Source organism: Pinus tabuliformis, chromosome 2_1, assembly GCF_031772625.1.
Source record: "Pinus tabuliformis cultivar Carrire ecotype Pingquan chromosome 2_1, CPIR1, whole genome shotgun sequence".
Classification (NCBI taxonomy): domain Eukaryota; kingdom Viridiplantae; phylum Streptophyta; class Pinopsida; order Pinales; family Pinaceae; genus Pinus; species Pinus tabuliformis.
The window spans coordinates 233,985,251-234,005,320 of NC_142299.1; the positions used below are offsets into that span (position 1 = coordinate 233,985,251).

The 20,070-nt window shown below is 40.8% G+C and overlaps 1 pseudogene; it reads left to right on the forward strand.

Moving 5' to 3' along the window:
- The first annotated feature begins 934 nt into the window (after positions 1 to 934).
- LOC149199588 (fructose-bisphosphate aldolase, cytoplasmic isozyme pseudogene) lies at positions 935 to 19,784 on the forward strand (annotated as a pseudogene).
- The last annotated feature ends 286 nt before the right edge of the window (positions 19,785 to 20,070 follow it).

The window sequence follows — 20,070 nt, forward strand, 5'->3', positions numbered from 1 at the left end:
CAAGGTGATCTACAGTGGGAAAATCTACACATATACCAAACTGGTCCGCGATTATGAGGAGGAGGACGATCTTGATCAGATTTATAATATCACTACATGCAATGAGGACTGGAACAACCCTACAATGGATATATGAATCGCATGGGATAGGGATAGTTCCTCCACTTCAGATTCTAATGAAGATGTTGAGCATTGGCAAAAACAATTACATGAAGTCTCCTCACTGCAATACAATATGTTGAAGAAATCACTTTTCTCCATATCTATTGAGGTACAAAAATTGCCTTATTATGATGGTTTAGAAGATGTTAATTTATTTTTGGACAAATTTAAGAGGGATGTACCAGAAGAACATCGGTTCCAAGTGCTAGATTTGGCATTTCGAGCTACGCCTGCCCATTGGTGGGGTATGCATAAGGACATCTTCATTGATTGGAAGGAATATAAGTGAATGATGAATCTGAGGTTTCAATATGCTAATACCCATATGATGGAGAAATACACTGGGAAGAATGATCCATGCGAACATATGGCACGATGGACTAAGGCATGGGGAGAGGAACCACAACTGGAATCGATTCACATATATTGTCACACTTTGGATACCATCCCAATAAATTGGTATCTGGAAACTGAGCTACGACATGGGATGGATGAATGGGATATTCTGAAGGAAAGTTTCCTTTTGATGTTTAGTTTTGAAGATGGCGTTGAGTGTGTTAATGAGGTGCTCCAAGAAATCAAAGCTGTGATCTTTAAAATACCTGAGGAACCAGTAGCATGGGCTCAGCCAGATTGGAATACCTAGTCGCACCATGCACTAGAATGTTATAATGTGACTATAGAAGAAAGTGAAGGTGACCCCAGAAACATTAATATTCCCAAGTTTGAAGGATAGCACAAGGTTGAGGGACCTAAGTTAGCAATCCCCGACATGTCGAAGCCTTTAAAGACTAAGCAGGTAAATATTGGATCAGACACGCAGCCGAAGTTTGTGAAGATATGTGATTATTGGGATGAAGATATAGTCGATAAGATCGCAGAGATGTTGTGCAAGTATCTGGACTTATTTCCCACCAAGTTCTCTGATCTAAAGGGGATAATAGGGGATTTTGGCATCATGAATATTAATTTGAAGCTAGACATGAAGCCTGTAAAGTAGTGCCCTTACCAATTAAATCCCAAGTATAAGGAAAAGGTATGCAAGGAGTTAGATAAGATGTTAGAAGCTAGGATGATTGAACCAATGGAGGAATCACACTAGGTAAGTCCCATGGTAGTCCAAGAAAAGAAGCAACAAGATGAAATTTAGATATGCGTAGACATGAGGAAGTTGAATGATGTGTGTGTCCATGACCCATTCCCTACACCATTTACAGACACGGTATTGGAGAATTTTGGAGGGAAGGAATCCTACTCGTTCACTAATGGGTACTCAGGATACCATCAAATCAAGATCACGTGAAAGGATCAAAGAAAGACCACCTTCGTGACTGAATGTGGTTGTTTTCAATATATAGTAATGCCTTTTGGGCTAAAGAATGCGCTTGCAATATTTTCAAGAGTCATAATTGTGTTGGCTTAGGGGGTCCTAACCCAGGTTCAGAGTTAGTTGCACCAACCAAAAAAACCTTACACTACTGGCCCTTTCGGCAACAACTTACGTAGTGCAGGCTATAGTCTCACCCAAAGTAGTATGGGGGGATGCAAGAACTAAATTTCTGCATCTAGGGACTAGTGTGATGTATTCCAGTGCCTTGGATATGCCTTCACGCAGATCGATAATCCCTTAGGGCATGTTACTGCAGCTATGTTAAAACAACCTTCAAACCTTCACGTAGGTCAACAATTAGCCCTTGCGAACATTTAACAGTCGATCCACCTACTTACGTGCATCAGAAAGAAATCCTAAATTGATGTTCACACAGATCTACTTAAGTTGTTAATAAACGTAAGAGGAATCACCAAAGTCTTGGCGAAAGTATTTCAACATGCATTGCATACATTATTAAGACTTATTCAAGAGAGTCACATAACATTCAATCAATATTTCATAAAACAAATCATTCATAAATGACATATAACATAAATAGACATGAACAAAAATACTCAATAATTCTCCAGGAACTTGTCTTTATTGATCTCAATTCACAGATTATAGACTCAAAACTACCCTACACACACAGTTGTAGTGGTCTGTTCACTCATCTGCAGACTCTATCTAGGCCTTTATGCACTCAACTGCAGATCCCTTCATTCTCTACCTAAGCATAGGAAGCAGATCCTTCCTGCCCTAGACTCTTTAATCGACCCAATTCCTTATCTCAGTTATTTATTAGTTCTGTCCTCTTCTCTTTTGCTAAGAATCACTATTTATAGACTTTTTTCATACAATGCCATGGTCCGAGGACCATGGGTGAATCTAAAAAACCAAATCAAAACTTATCCAAAATAAGGGGCTAAGCCCCTTTGACTCCTAATCATCTATTGCACTCCACATCCAAAAATCGCAGAGACTTTACATTATTTACAAAATTGTACCAAATTTTGGGTTATCTTAACCCCAAACTAACCTAGGGGACCCCATCGCAATAGGCCCCCAACACAAATATAGTGACTCACCCTCGAGTCACTCTGCTAGCACCGTGATCTTACTGCGAAGATCCCCCAGCTCCACCTGGATTACTGCAACTTTAGCAGTGCTCTGTGTTGTTGTCTGTAAAACTTCCTTGACCAATTTTTAAGTGGCCAGTCCTTCTATTGCCAGCCTCATCATCTGTTGCATATGCTACAATCCCTTAAGCTAATATTAAATGGAGAGTCTGATCTGAGAATTCTCATTCAGCCAAGGCTGCAACGTGGCCTTTATGAATGCCTCTTTCTTCTGTGCTTCCTCTACCTATGTGAGTAACTGCTTTCCTTCTTGTAACTTGGCAAGGCACTACGCTAGTGCTAAGGTGCACGCAGTCAATCGTACCTCCTCATATTGGCGCTGCATCTCCCTTAACTCTGTGTTCAATGTTTACAGGTTTGGATCCTCCTATAGAGTGGTCAAAAGCTCCATATCCTAATCAAACAACGTCTCACAGTCAACAATTGTGGTATCCAAGGTAGCCATGCCTTCCTTAATTGCAACTCCACGCTGCTCACAAACCTCAGGCGGAGTTGTGAGCTGCAACTTTAGCTGTAACTTTGCATTCTTCATGTTGAACTTGAAAATGACTCGTCCAACTTCTGCTCTAGCCTCACGCACACCAGCGACTAATCTTTTGACTTTGGCTTCAAGCTTTTCATCCTATGGGATGTGAATTTTAAGCACTGACTTACATGCCTCTGCTACTGCTGACTCTAGACGTGAACTACGTGCTTCTAGTGCCTCATTTTTCTTCAGAGCCCATGTCTTATCAAAGAACAATTGCTGATTGTTGACTTTGAACTCACTAACGATAGTGAGTGCTCGTTTTTCTCTAATCCTGAGCTCTTCGATGACCCCCTGATGTAATGCATGTAGCGACTCAAGTGACAATGAGACAAGGTTCAGTCCCATGTTTTTGACAGTGTGAAGCACCACATGTTGTTAATCTGTTTCTACGCAGACTGACCCTTCAGGTAGAGGGAAGACTCTGATGTCCTGTGGCCAGTCTATCTCCGCGAATGTACTCTTTCCTCATTCTAGACTGGCTTGCGCACCGCTCGCCTTTCTGACATCCTCCAGAATTCTGGTTGCTTGGAGTTGCAACTCATGTAGATCCTTCTGGATGCCCCCAAGTGTCTGCATGTATTACTGCTTGAACTGTTGTAGTACTTCGGTTGTGGTGTCCCAAATTTTATCGCTGATCTCATCAAGATCACCTTTTGTTAATACCATGGGATCAACTTGTGTTTTATCAGATTTATGCTTCTTTCGTGTTCCACCCTTTTGCTCTTTGCCACATATTTTCAAAATAAAGGGGGTGTGCTGCCCTTCATCACCATCGTCGGCTTGTCTTGAAAGCTCTTCTTCCTCTGTCTCTGGCGAAAGTGACTTATCACCTTTATTGAATTACACTGCTCTTGCTCTGCCTGCTCCTTAGCAGTGTGTTCCTATGCTATGAAAGCCTTTTTTCTAGCTTCCTTCTTTCTATGTTCTACCAAGTTCCATGCGACTTGCTTAGCAGCCTCCTTTATTTTCTACACAACAGAAATTTCCACACTCATAATTGTTCCAACATCTACTTCTAATCGGGTGCAACACTCTATAGGCCATAACCCTACAACCTCCTCCACGTCTGTTTCTGACACCAAATAGGTTAAGTGGTTCCGTTTTTGCTATGGATCCTTTCCTGCTTAGATGTAGACTCTGTGGAAGTCAACGTTGAACATCATGTAGGTTGATAGCTGCATGAAAAAGGTTGGGGACAACCTTGGACGCTGATTGATTTCCATATGGAGATCCATTTCCACAAAAGTCCAAAATATATTTTTTTCTGTAACCCGCACGACATCCTTTGTAGACCATGAAGAGACGAATTGCGCTACCTTTAGCAATCCTTCCTTGAGTGGAGGAAATTGGCTATCCTCAGACAGTCTCCATGCAATGAGCATAATTGATAGCAACAACCAAGCATAGTGGAATGGCTTGGTTTCCTCCTGGGCCTCACGGGAATTCACTAGGAACTCCTGACAAAGGTACCTAGCCCAATTAAACTGTACACCTTTAGCGCACTGCGTAACAAGTGAAACTACCGGCCTCGGAACTTTGTCTGCGTGGAATTTTCTCATAACCTTCCCTGCTAAAATTTGGGTAGAAAATTGAACTGCTTGGTATGTTATGGAGAGAATGGAATACCCTCATGAATTCTTGAGGATTTCGTAATCCTTTCTTGTCTGCAAGTTCTTTCTCCCCTGTCTTCCCTCCAAACTCCTTGGTAAGGTTCACACCTTTGTAAGGCAGTCACATGCTTGTATGAATCAACATGTCCATGATGGGGATATGTTGTCCTAGCCATATGAACCCATCAAGTACCAGTGTGAGGAGATGGCGCACACATATTGTATTAATGTGGGTGTGATGATAATGTGGAACCAACAACAGATTGAGCAACCCTGATTTCTCAATACCGCAGACCCATTCCATTGTCTCCAATGTTGTAACAATTATTTCTTCATAATATACCTACCACATATATTTTTCTGTCACCAAATGTGGTTTCGAGAGGTCCCAATCTTCCATTTTTAACAACGGGATCCGCACGAGCCGAGGACCTTCAAAAGAGACCTGCTAAGGTAGTAGGGGCATGGCTACTGTAAACTTCTCAGTATCAGGGTCCTTCATTATCTTTGATTTTACCTTTCATGGAGGGATATACTTTAGTAGTCTGGTCATGGGTTCCACTCCTTCGGCATCATATCCTCCATTCCCTAGAATTCTTCCTCCTCTAGGTTCACTACTTTTGTTGGCTGCTTATCTTTCTTTTGTTTTCTTGTATTTTGGTAGGTCTCCTAGGTGACTTGCACACCTACACTAGCTTCTTTTGTTTCTCCTTCACTACCGGTTACTTCTCTGTCATTGTAGGTTGTGTGTCTTTTTTCATAGTTTGTTTCGGCCTAAGCGACCTCAATGTCGTGGGCACCGCAGGCGTAGCCTCTACACTCGACACTTCTAGTCCTAGTGCATCAGACACAATGATTTCTGATCTCAGGGCTTTGGCAGGCTTAGTAGCAGTCATTCTCTCCATAAAAAATTTGTGGGCTATGGGAGAAATGTTTGCTCTGGGTAGGAAATCTTCCCAGAACACTCGGCTCATAGGCAACAGACAACGAAATTCAACAACAAATCTTAGGGCACAAAGTGTTCTCTGTTGGACTGACACACGTAATTTATAGGGTTTTTGAATTCAAATCTGACCATTCCCCCCAAATTTTGATAATAAATGTTGTTTTAGTAGCAGATATTCAAAGATTTTCTCCTTAATTGCTGCCACCCCACTCCTCTTAACCATAATTTTCCCGTCAATTCATGAACAGTGACTCCAACGATAATTTTCCTTCTAGGCTGTGCAATATCGTCCCTTTTAGTGAAACTTCTTAAGCACAGCTTCATTGGATGCATCTTCGTCACTCTCTGCACAACCTACTCGCTAATTTTCCTTTAAACCGGGTAGTGCAGTTTATAGTCCCGCACTCTCTTGCAACTTCCTGGAGCACTAAGACTATCATGCTGCCATATAGTCATTGCATAGGATCCCCTATATACAACTTCAATCTGCTCCCATTCACTCTTATCGAGAAGTGTTCCCCATTTAGCATAGCGAGCTGAACTGTGCCACCATCTGTAATTTTTTTGACAATATATGGTCCTAATCAATGAATCTGGAATTTACCCGGAAATTTAGTGAATTTACTATCATATAAGAGGACAAGATCATTTAACTTGAATGTGTGAAGCTTGATATGGTGATCATGCCATGATTTTTCACATTCCTTCTATACTTGTTGATAAAATCCTACTAAAAATCAATCTTCTTCGAGCTCCATCAGCTACGCAAGCCATTCCTCCAAGGCCTCGCAGTCCGCCATATCCGTTAAAGCTACAATGTGCATACTAGGCACAATGTATTCCATCAGCATTACGACTTCAACCCCATGTACTAATTTGAATGACATTAGCCTTGTTTGTTAGGATATTCCGACACATAGGAAATAGTTAAGTTCAACTTGGTCTAGTATAGAGTTAGGTATAGAGTTAGGTAAAGTGTGTTTCTTTACCGTTGTACATTTTGTAACTTGCAATCCGATGGTCACGATATGTAGTGATCTGACGGTTCACTCTCTCCTCGGTATTACCGACACTTGATCTGTGGATTGACACCCGATTGGTCCATGAGTTCTATTTAAAGCGCATGGAGGGTCATTGTTCGGGTAATCCGTGGATGAGAGAAGATTATGTAAATTTTCATTCTTTGATTAATAAATTTCCTGTAGTAGCCATTGGCGCAGGCCGTGGACTGTTTCCCTCTTTCAGGGTTTTAACCACGTCAAAATACTGGTGTATTGATCTGTGATCTGGTTGTGAGCGGTGTCCTTTTGGTGTTCTTTCTGAGGAACTTACCCTGTAAATTCCTACATGGTATCAGAGCTATTTGAGGGCCGCGTCCGTTGGTGATCCAAATCTGAAGCCGATAGAACTACATCCGACTGCCGTTTCCTAGATCTGTTGTTTCTGACTGCTTTCAGGCCGAGAGGACTGCTCTATTGTGTTCGGAGCATCTGTTCCAGTGAGGAACCTCTTTCGTTTCATGCGAAAAGGTTTCCGGTAGCCCTAGATGCGTCATTTTTAAGATCTTGAGGTATACAGTCTTTATTTGCAGTTTACTGTTATTTTCTCTCTGCTTATTTCGGTTTCGGTTTATTTAGTTTTTTTTTAACCGGATCTATACCTTTCATTTCTGCGTATGCTCTTTGCCCTGCGACTCTGTGCCATTTGTGCAAATCAGAAATAGAAAGGAAGGATTTTTCTCATGCGTATGCTCTTTTCCCTGCACCTTAGTGTGATCTCGGAAAATCAGAAACATTGAGAAAAATATTTAGTTTTTCGGCTAAAGCTAACTTTGAGCCGCAAGGTTCATTTTTTAAAATATCTAGTTTTTTGGCTAAAGCTAACTTCGACCCATAAGGTTCGTTTTCTTTTCATGTCCATGTTGGGTTTTCTGTTTTCTGTTTTGTAGGGAAAAAGAGCTTTCTCAAGGCAAGCACGCAAACCAAGCCCCCCCCCCCCCCCCTCTCTCTCTCTCTCTCTCTCTCTTTCTCTCAAATTTTGGTATAGATCAATTGGTTCATAGCTATTTTAAGAGAGTAGAGGTCTTGGGTTCAAGTCTCCATTTTGTGGGGGCGGATTTTTTCATTTCCGCACATTTGCGCACTTTGCCGGCAACTTCAACAATTTCTTTTCAAAAAGCCATAACTTCTTCATCCGGAAGCCTTTTTTAGAGCCGTTTTTTTTAAAACCGCCTAATTTTTCGAGATCTATCCATTGAAACACTTACTTTCAGCATCTTTAGCTTCAGTTTTTTTTTAAATGGAAAGTCCATGCCAAGTCATTCTTGACAGCACTAACTACTTCCAATGGATATCCTACATGGAAGATTTACTTAGAAGTAAAGGTCTCTACAGAATAGCCACAGGCCAAGAGAAGAAACCAAAATATGAAGACAAGGCTACAAAATGGGAAAATAGACAAGATAAAGCACGTGGTTTGATAGGGATGTCTTTTTCTCCTGATCTTAGATTCCATATTGCAGAACTTGATACTCCTCATGAAGCAATGGAGAAAATCACTAAAGTTTTTGGGATTAAAAATGAAATTAGAGCCCATCAACTTGAAAATGAGTTGCTTACATTGGATCCTAATAATTTTTTCTTGCATTGAAGATTTCTTGTCCAAATTCAAGACCCTTAGATATCTCTTGGAAGGTGTTAAGGTTAAGAAAGAAGATAGTAACCTTATTTATTCCATCCTTACTAAGTTGGGACCAGCCTACTCTGTATTTGTTTCCACTTTCCATTCTACAAGGGAAGCTTTAATTTGTCAAGGAAAAGACTACAAGGCCCCTTCCTTTGACTCTTTTTGTGATTCTTTAATAAGAGAACAAGAAAAAATCTTACACCTTGGTCTTCTTAATCTTGGAAACTCTTCCAAGAAAGCATTAGCCGCCCAGCAGCAACCAAATTCAAAGAATCCTAAGAAGTCCTATCCTAAAAAGAATGGTCCTAAACTAAACAAGGGTCCTAAGCAAACTCAGCCTCAAACTGAAAGATCATTTCAACAAAATGATAAGAAAAATAAAAACAAATGGAAGAAGACTGATAGACATTGTAACTTTTGTAATCGAGATGGCCACTTAGAATCTAAATGCTTTAAGAAGATGGAAGCCTTGGAAGCCGCAATGAAGAAACATAACATCCATGTGGAGCATACTTCAACTTCAACTTCAGGAATGGCACTTTCTGCATGTCGTTGTCAATCATCTCAGTCTAGTTATGCATTAAATGTATCTCTTCTTCTCATTTTTATGAGTGGCTTATTGATTCTGGAGCCTCTTATCACATGGCCAAAAACCAAGCCATGTTTTCTTCTTTAAATGATTGTAACACCAAAAATATATATGTTGGTGATGATAGATCTCTTAATGTTGTAGGGACTGGAACTGTTCATCTAGACAATGGTCAGTTTAATGATGTATTATGTGTTCCAACCTTATCCTGCAACCTTCTATCTGTATATCAGATAACTCATTCAGGTGAAGGTAAAATTGTTGAATTTTCACCTCATGATGTTGTAATCAAGGATCTGAGAGATCCTAAACAGATTCTAGCTACTGGTATTGTTGATGATTCCACAAGGTTGTATAAGTTTCACAACTTTGGGTCATCAAATCTTCCCTCAGTATTTGTTGCTCATAATGATGAAGTGAGCAAACTTTTGCATGAGCGATTTGGTCACTTAAACTATCGCTCCCTTTAGCATCTATGTAAAGAAAATATGGTGACAGGTCTTCCTATGGTATCTTGCAGAGATGGTGTTTGTTCCGGATGTGTACTCGGAAAACATCATCGGGACAGTTTTGAAAAACGTGCCTCTTGGCACGCCTCAGCCCCTTTACAGCTTGTGCACAGTGATTTATGTGGTCCACTTCCTGTTGCTTCATTCTCTAGCTGCAAGTATTTCTTAACTTTCATTGATGATTTCTCCAGACGCACTTAGGTATACTTCTTAAAACTCAAGAGTGAAGTATTTAACACATTTTTGGCCTTCAAAGCCTTTGTTGAAAAACAATCTGGACATCAAATTCTTAAGCTAAGAACTGATAATGGTGGAGAATATGTTAAAAACACATTCATCAACTTTTGCACCGAAAATGGAATTCAAATGCAACATACTGTTCCATACACTCCACAACAAAATGGTATAGCTGAAAGGAAAAATCGCACCTTAAAGGAAATGGCTAATTGTATGCTGCAATCTAAAGGACTCAGTCTTAGTTTTTGGGCCGAAGCAATTAATTGTGCAAACTATATAATCAATCGCACTCCTACTAAGGTTCTAAAGAATATCACTCCAGAAGAAGCTTGGAGTTCCATTAAACCAGATGTAAGTCACTTTCGTGTTTTTGGAAGTGAAGCATGGGCCCATATTCCAGATGAAAAGCATAAAGCTTTAGAACCTAAGAGTGAGAAATGTACTTTTGTTGGATATTCTAAAGATGTAAAAGGTTATAGACTTATTCCATTTAAGTCCAAAAATGTTATCATTAGAAGAGATGTAAAATTTGATGAAAATAAATCGTCCTGCGAGCCTAGTCTGGCGGATGTGCCACCTCTTCCTATCTCTTCTACTTTTGAAAACATTTCTTCTTCAGATGATGAAAGTGAGGATGATAATCCTCCCCCACCTTCTCAGGATCCTCAACTTCCAAGATGGGTCCGTGCTACTCGGGATGCAGCAGGTGATCTTGCCGGTGATCCTACAGATCAGCGACGTACACGTTCTCAGTTTGAAAGAGCCTCTTCTTTACTGGCTCAAGCTCCAGTAAATCATGATTCTGACACTTTTGCAGAAGCTTCAGGCCATCCACATTGGGAAGTAGCTATGAATGAAGAAAATCATTGATTGTGGACAAATGATTCATGGGATCTTGTTCCTTTACCAAAGGGACACAAACTTGTTAGATGTAAATGGGTTTACAGAACCAAGTATGGACCAGATGGGAAAGTTGATAAACATAAAGCTCGTCTTGTTGCTAAGGGATTTTCACAGGTTGAAGGCATTGACTACACTGAAACCTTCTCCCCTGTTGCCAAAATGAACTCTATCCGCCTTGTTCTTTCCCTTGCTGCCTCTTTAAAATGGGAAGTCCATCAAATGGATGTTAAATCTGCCTTCTTGCATGGGGACTTGCATGAAGTAATCTATATGGAACAACCCATTGGCTTCATCCAAATAGACTCCAGCCTTGTATGTCGACTTAAGAAATCTATTTATGGTCTAAAGCAAGCTCCTCGGGCTTGGTATGCCAAAATGGATAGCTTTCTTTTAGAATCTGGCTTTTCTAGGTGTTATTCTGACAATACTGTCTACACCAAGAAAGTGGGAAACTCTCTTATCATCCTTGTTCTTTATGTTGATGATATTATTCTTACTGGTAGTGATCCCAACCTTATAAACCATGTGAAGTCCAGCCTTAAAAAGAAATTTGAAATGACAGACTTAGGACACTTACACTATTTTCTCGGTCTTCAAGTCTTGCAATCCAAGGAGGGTATTTCCCTTTCCCAGTCCAAGTATGCTTGTGATATTCTTCGTCATTTTCACATGGAAGACTGTAAACCAGCCCCTTCTCCCTTTCAGCCTGGAGTCAAACTTTCAGTCTCTTGTACTTCTCCTGAAGTTGATGCTACCTTATACCGTCAACTTGTAGGAAAACTCTTGTATTACCCCATACTCGTCCTGACCTTTCCTTTGCTGTTGGCCTTGTTGCTCGTTTTATGCAAAACCCCTGTGAAAGTCATTGGAAAGCAGCTAAAAGAATACTTCGTTATGTTCGAGGTACAGTACAGTTTTGGATTCATTACAGTGCCAAAGCAGCTCCTCTATTAGTTGGTTTCACTGATTCTGATTGGGCTGGTGACCCTGATGATCGGAAGTCTACTGCCGGTTATGTCTTCACTCTTGGTTCAGGACCTATTACATGGGCTTGTAAGAAACAGGCTGCCATTTCTCTTTCGTCAGCAGAAGCAGAGTATCGTGGTGCCGTGGAAGCTAGTAAGGAAGCCTTGTGGCTTCGTCAGATCCTATCAGAGTTTCGCTTTGAGCAGCAGCATCCAACCACACTTTGGTGTGATAATCAAAGTGCCATTCAGCTATGCAAAGATCCAGTCCAACATCAGCGCAGCAAACACATTGAACTACACATGCACTTCATCAGAAAGCTCATTCATGACCATGTTCTTGAAGTGCAAAATTGTTCAACAGATGATCAGGTTGCAGACATCTTCACAAAGGCTCTCACAGAGGCGAAGTTCACTAAACTTCGATATATGCTTGGAGTTCAGGAAGTTGTCACTAAGGGGGGATAGGCTCTAGTGCCTCCTTCCTTCTCCTATTGTGTCATATTTGTAAATCCTTCAATCCTATCCCAAGTTGTTCTTAAGGGGGGATGTTAGGATATTCCGACACATAGGAAATAGTTAAGTTCAACTTGGTCTAGTATAGAGTTAGGTAAAGTGTGTTTCTTTACCGTTGTACATTTTGTAACTTACAATCTGACGGTCACGATATGTAGTGATCCGACGGTTCACTCTCTCCTCGGTATTACTGACACTTGATCCGTGGCTTGACACCCGATTGGTCCATGAGTTCTATTTAAAGCGCATGGAGGGTCATTGTTCGGGTAATCTGTGCATGAGAGAAGCTTATGTAAATTTTCATTCTTTGATTAATAAATTGCCTGTAGTAGCCACGTTGGCGCAAGCCGTGGACTGTTTCCCTCTTTGAGGGTTTTAACCACGTCAAAATACTGGTGTATTGATCTGTGATCTGGTTGTGAGCGGCGTCCTTTTGGTGTTCTTTCTGAGGAACTTACCCTGTAAATTCCTACATTGTTAGCTTCTTACAAGTAGTCCTATAAGCCCACAGTACTGCAGGTATGCACACATCCTAGTCATTTCACTGCACATTGTAGATCTTTGTCAATGCGTTCTTCAAAATCTTGTTAAAGTACTCAACAGTTTCGTTTTCCTGTGGGTGATAGGGTGTACTCCTCTTATGGTACACCTAGAATTCCTTAGTCAATGCACTAATCATTTCATCTAGAAAGCACGTACCCCTATTAGTCATCAACACTTTCGGGCATCCAAATCTGGTTAAGACATACTCAAACATGAATTTTTCTATCGTATCTCATGTATAATCCTTAACCGGCTATGTTTCCTCCCATCTGGTTAGATATTCCATCACAGTAATAATATAGTGCATACCTGTCTTCTTTCTAGGGGGATAAATTGGCCCATCAATAGCCCACTTCTCAAAAGGGCTACAAAGATAACTAAGGATGTAGTGGTAGCTCATCCCTTCGCGATGGTCTGCTAGTTCTTTGACATGCATCGCACACCTTACAATATGCCTTGGAATCTTTATGCAATGTTGGCCACCATAGACCTATGCGCAAAATATACGCAATTTCCTTGCTTGCATAATGGCCTCCTGCAGCTCCCCCATGAGCTTCTGTGAGAATGTTGTCCCACTCAAAGTCTGACACATATCTTGACAATATTTCATCTGCACCCATTTTATACAAGTGTCCCGCAATAACTAAAAAATTAGCCATGCGCACTACTAATTCCTTATTTTGCTGACTTGAATATCCTTCCAGTGCCATCCCCATAGTCAAGAAGTGAATAATGTCAGAAAAATGGTCATCCACTATGCGCACCGCAAAGAGTTGGGCATCTAGAAACCCTTCCTCCAAATTATTAGGTTCTTCTCCTATTTCGATTCGCGACAGATGGTCAGGCCCAACATTTAACCTCCCTGGCTTGACAATGACTTCAAAGTCATACTCCTGAAATAATAGCAACCATATGCAGATCTTCCCCCCCAACAGAGGCTTCTTGACCAGGTATTTCAAGGCAGAGTGATTTGTGTACATCTTGAAATTCCCTCCTAATAGATAACACCTAAATTTTTGTAGTGCGTACACCATGGCCAACCCCTCATGCTCAGTCGTTGAATAATTTTTCTCAACATTTGATATCTTCTGACTTGCGAAGGCTATAGGATGGTCCATTTCTCCTTCACTGGCCTATGTTAGTATTTCCCCCAACGCAATGCAAGAAGCATCCACATGCACCTGAAACTCCTTTTTCCAATCGGTAAATACTAAGATCGGTGGAGAGACCATCTTTTCTTTCAAAACATCTAAGCTACGTTGACATTCTTCATCCCAACAGAATGCCATGTCCTTCTTTAGCAGTTTCTCCATGGGTGCAATAATTTAAGCATAGGCTTTAATAAATTTACTATAGTATCTCATATGTCTCAGTGTTGCACGCAACTATTTAACATTCCTAGGGGCCTCCAAGTTCACAATTACCGCAATATTTGTAGGGTCCACCATCAATCCTTTATTGCACACAACATGACCCAACAAGATCCCAAAAGGAAAACAGAATATGAATTTTTCAAATTCAGCGGCATCTGGTATCTGCGACATGTGTCCAATGTCAAGTGCAGACTTGCTACATGGCGCTTCACTAATCCAAACACCCTCCAATGATCAAAGTAAACCTCCAGAAAATTATAAATGAACTCCTTGAACGTTGTTATGACTACGCAGGAAAATATCACAGATGCATTCTTTAGTCGAAACGGCATCACAATGTACTCAAAACAACCCCACTCCATTGTGAAGGTCGTTTTGCTTCTATCCTCTGGCGCAATCTTGATTTGATGATACCATGAAAGCCTGTCAGTAATGGAATAGGCCTCCTGCCCTCCAACATTGTCTAGCACTTCGTCTATGAATGGCATCGGGAATGGGTAATAGACACATGCATCGTTAAGCTTCCACAGATCTATGCAGATCCTTATTTCGCCCTTTTTCTTCTTTTCTTGAATGACCATCAGGCTCACCCAATCAGATTCTTCAACAGGTTCTATGATGCATGCCTCAAGAATGTTATCTAGCTCCCGGCGAACCTTTTCCTTGTGCTTAGGATTAAGGCGGTAAGGCCTTTATTTAACAGGCTTCATGTCCAACTTCAGTGTGATCTTCATAACGCCCAACTCATTGATTATGCCCTTTAGATCTGAAAACATAGTTGGAAAGAGATCTTGGTATTCGTGGAGTAATTCAACAAATTTATCTACTGTAGCGTTGACCCGATAATCTCCAATTTTTGCGAACTTCAATTTTTCCTCAGTGCCAATGTTTACTTGCTTTGTTTTCAAAGGTGCGTAGATGTACAAGTTCTCTATTTATGGCCCCTTGAGTTCGTGATGTCCTTCCATCCCCAGAATATTGATGTTTCTGGGGTCTTCTTCTTCCTCTTGAACAATCACATTATAGCATTCTAGTGCATGGTGCAGCTGGGTGCTCCATTCTGGTTGGGTCCCTTCCATAGGTTTTGTCAGTGTTCTGAAGATAACCACCTTAATTTCTTGTAGTGCCTCATCGATTCTTGCAAACTCATCCTCAAAAATGAAGGTCAATAAGAACCCTTCCTTCAATACATCCCATTCCGCGGTGCCATGGCGGAGCTTCGTTTTAAGATACCAGTTCATGGGGATGGTATCAAAGGTATGGAAAAATATGTGTACCCACTCTAGCTCTGGTTCTGTTCCCCAAGGTTTAGTCCATTTTGCTAGGTGATCGCGTGGATTGTACCTTCCATTATACTTCTCAGTCATCCTGGTGTTAGCACGCCCAAACCGTAGCTTCATCATTCTTCTGTAATATCACCATCCAACAAAACTATCCTTAAGTCTGCCCCACCATCATGTAGGTGTAGCGCGCAGTGCTAATTCTAATTCTTGGAAGTGGTGGTCCTCAGGAACTTCACGCTCAAATTCATTAAAAAAATATACGTTAGTTAAACCATCATAATAGGGTAATTTCCTTACCTTCGAGGAAACACAACAAAACGACTTTGTCATCATATTGCATCACAATGTAGACACTTGATGTTTACAATTCTGTCAATGCTCTGACTCCTTGTCTGAATCCAAGGTGTAGGAACTCTCCCGGTCCCATGCAATGCATCCATATGCTATTGGGTTGATCCAGTCCTGATCTCGCGTTGTTATCTTGTAAATCTAATCTAGTTCATCATCACTTTCTTCATAATCACGGACTGGTTCAGTATAGCGCGCCCCTTCTACAGGATCCAATGTTATTATAACCCGAAGAAACTTTATTTCAAATGACATCATTATTTTCTTCAATTTAATGACCCCATTCATATCAGTAGCCCAGTCAATTCCCAGGAGTGCAGGGTAGGGATTACTGTCGTCAACGATTTCTATAACTTCAAGGTCTTCCATTGTGCTTGCACCTTCAATATCAACTATTACTCCATATAACCATTCCATGGGGATGATTTTTTGTTCATTCACCATTCTAAGCTGAATCAGAGACCACTGTAGCACAGGTCTCTCCATCCTTTCCCATGTCTCTTTTAGTAATATGCTCGCATCGAACCCCAAATCCAAGATGACTGGATCCATTTCATAATCACCTATCTGGGTGGTTAGCATCATCTCTCGCCATGTTCAGGCCTTATGATTGCCAATATTTCTGACCGCGCAGTTTTCACCAGGGGCCTTTTCCTTGCTAGAACATTTATTTATTAGTTCCTACAGGCCTTCCACAGACTTGCTATCATGCAGTAGTTTCATGCAGGTCTCCAAAAACGTAGTGAGTACAAAAGGATCAACATTTGGAGGCGCGCCGAGTTCTTGTATCTTGCCCTGGCTTCTTGAGGTGGAGGCCTCCATGAAACTCTTATTGGCTTCCCTAGATGTTTCCTTAGCATGCTCCAAATCAAAGCTGACTTCTTTTTTGGCACTTTGCAGACCAATACTTATTCTTTAGGCTGTTTACCTTTATCAGTGCCAGTCGGCATTCCACTTCGTAAAAAAAATTAATGCTCTAATCTTCTTTGCGGGGATCAGATCTCATCATCTGTAGATTCTACGTAGGCCGTTGAGGCTATTACATAGGAAAATGACCTCCTCACCAGCTCAGAGGAGAAGAGCAAGATGATTGAAGAAATAACCAAGTTCACATGCCCATTTGTCAAGCTATCATTATCTAGGAACTAGCAACATTCTTTATAAAGCTTCCTAGCAAGGCATAAGGTGTGTTAGTGCCTAGGGTAACTCTGTTTGTTACCTCGGGAAAGGTGTTAATCAACCTAAATGAGTTTCCATGGGTTAAAGGAACAAGTTGACTGAGAAATATCCTAATATTCATTCCTATGTCAGCTCACTAAAGCAGGGAAACATCAAAACTCGACCTGTATGGAGGAATTACTATTCCTAATGGAGTCTACAAATAGGAAAGAGCACAAAAGCATGGAAACATATTTGATTTTTCCCAAAAGAACTCATGAGGGACTTGACAAGGCTTATCCTCTCATGATATATATGTGAGGCTAGGGCCGTTGTGGAAAAAGTCTAAACATTTGAAAGGATTTCCTATTTAACTATCGAGACTAGTCTCTGACTAAGGCATTGCAAGAGGTTAAGAAGGGAGAGAGAGAGAGGAGCTGGAGGAGTAAGGGAAGGCTGATACAACTGATGGTTGTAATCACCCTTTTCTACATTAATATAGAACTACAATTGTGTTGTCCACTCCGTGGCATTGGTAGTGTAATTTGTTTACATATTTATGCAATGTCATTATTATGAGTGGCTTAGATACATGTAATTAGATATATTTATATGTTAATGCATTGATTGTCAAAGTTATATGCTGTGATATTACACCTTGTCTTATCTATGTGCAGGTTTTGATCTAGAGCTAGCTAAGGGGTCTATCACTCCACTACTTTGCGCTCTCTAGCAACACCACACCAAGACTTGAAATAATAAGTCATTCTTCCTGCTTTGATTCTCATTTGTTTAACATAGCTATGCATGAATCTCTGTACCAGCTGTAGATAATCTGACATTCTTCCAAGGATCCCGAGAAGCTCCTTGAGGGTTTCTACATCACCAAACACCCGTGCATTAATCCCAATAGCAGAATTGGCGACTCCACTGGGGACTACACTTATTTCCCAACTTTATCCCAAAAAGTTCCTAGATCTCTCTTTCTTCCAAGACTTCATGTACTTCTTGATCCCCTTTATGACCACTCAAGACTATACAACACCCTTCTCTCAGTGCTCAGCCCTAGTGTTGGACACCTAATCCTCTATGGGTTAGTGTGGAACCGAATAGACAAACGAAGTCCAAGAGACCTTGGGATGTGGAACCCAATGGTAAAACCTTGTACTATAAATGTATATTTTTGTTAATAAAAAATGCACTCTCATCTTTTATCTTTCATATTTTGTTGCTGCCCATGTGTGTTTAACACGGTATTAGAGCGAGCGTTCTCTTGCCCTGCTCCATTTTGAGCCACTTGTTTCATTTTGTGGCCTGACCTCTCTTTGCATGTTAGTTCTACCATTTCTACTCTGTGTAAGAAGCATTTCATCTGCTCTATTAAATTCATGCATTGGTTATGAAACAATGATAGTTGACTATGTATGCATCTCTAGAGATCCGTGATTTGTTCTCTGAGTAATTTTTAGTGAGTAATTCTCTGTGAACTTAGTTCATATATGTGTTGGTTCATACACTGGTTCATGCATTGATTCTTATGTTGCAGTGAATATTCTTTTTGCATTGTTTGTATGTCGCATCTATTTCCCATAGCTCCAACATAGTTGTTGAAGAACTTACATTATTTAAAGAGTTGCGGGTATGAGTTATGCATGTATGACATGTTTTATTTCCTTATCTTTAACCTACTATTATTCATACCTGTCCCTTTGCTAGTCCCGCACTCTATTAATGACCGCTCACCTTCTGGTTGGTAAGCTTGGTAGCTCTGAAGCTCAAGCTTCCACTGGTTTGACAGTTTATTCATTGATTCTAGCTAAGCCTGGTAGCACATAGAACGTTTTGAGTTAAACATTTCTACTCCTGTAACTCCTATTTACCTTTATTATTCCCTACTACACTGCTCCTGTCGCTACTCCACCTGTTATTCACCATTATTCTCTCCTGACGCTGCTCACAAAACGGTCATGGCGCTTTCTACGTGCATTTCTGTCACAGGAAGCGAGAGAGTGCACAACAGAAGCTAGGAGACCCTACAGCCCATGTGAAAAACAAACCCACCAATGTTGTTCTGGTATCATTTGACAGTCATCCACCACCCATAATAGCAGAGCCGAGTTGAAGTGTATGCAAAGAATTTTTTTTCAAATTCTTACGCTATATTCGAAGGAAAATACTGCGATGAGATAATTGCCAATGCGACGTACATAGCAACACCCGGTAAGTGAATTCTAGCTGTAGATGAGAGCATTGGAACCATCAGAAAGTGGTTGGTGAGCATCAATGTGGAAAATATTGAGACAATAGGCATCTACTGAGGGAGTTCCTCTTCACTACCCTTAATGCCTTGCAGTATTTGAGTGGTGCAATTCTATTTGAAGAGACTCTCTATCGGAAAACTGCAGCTGGGAAGCCCTTTGTTGATGTCCTCAATGAAGGAGGGGTCCTGCCGGGCATAAAAGTAGACAAAGGAATAGTGGATCTTGCGGGAACCAAAGGTGAAACCACTACCCAGGGCCTAGATGGCCTTGCACAAAGATTCCAACAATACTATAATGTTGGAGAAAGGTTTGAAAAATAGAGGTTTGTTCTGAAGATTGGAACTACGGAGCCCTCCCCACTTGCTATTCAGGAAAATGCAAATGTCCTTGCTCGTTATGCTATCATCTTCCAAGAGAATGGTTCAGTTCCTATTGTTGAGCCGAAAATTCTGGTAGATGGGTCTCATGATATTGAAACTTGTGCGGCTATTACAGAGAGGGTTTTAGCTGCCTGTTATATATGTTGTGTGACCATACCACTCCTGGGTTACACACAACATAATTGTAACTGTGAAATATATGATATCTGCAGACTTCCACTCTGCTCGCTCCATACGCTGCGTCAAAATCCTCCCATGTTGTGCTGCTCCTCGTGATTTGTGGTTTTTTTTGTTTTAAGCCTGCTCTAATTTTTGGGATAATTTCTGCTCTTCCCACTGAGCTCTCCATTAGGATTCTTTCCAGGGTACCTCTTGGATGCTATTCCAACTTGAAGTTGGTATGTAAAACATGAAATCATGTATTGAGGGGTTTAAAGATATTCGAATTAAGAAAAGAATAATGGCTATACATTTTGATGAAAGACGAAGAGGAAAATCCCATCTGGAATTCTTTGGATCCATTATCAGGTAAATGGCACAGCTTGCCACCTATGCCGGCCTT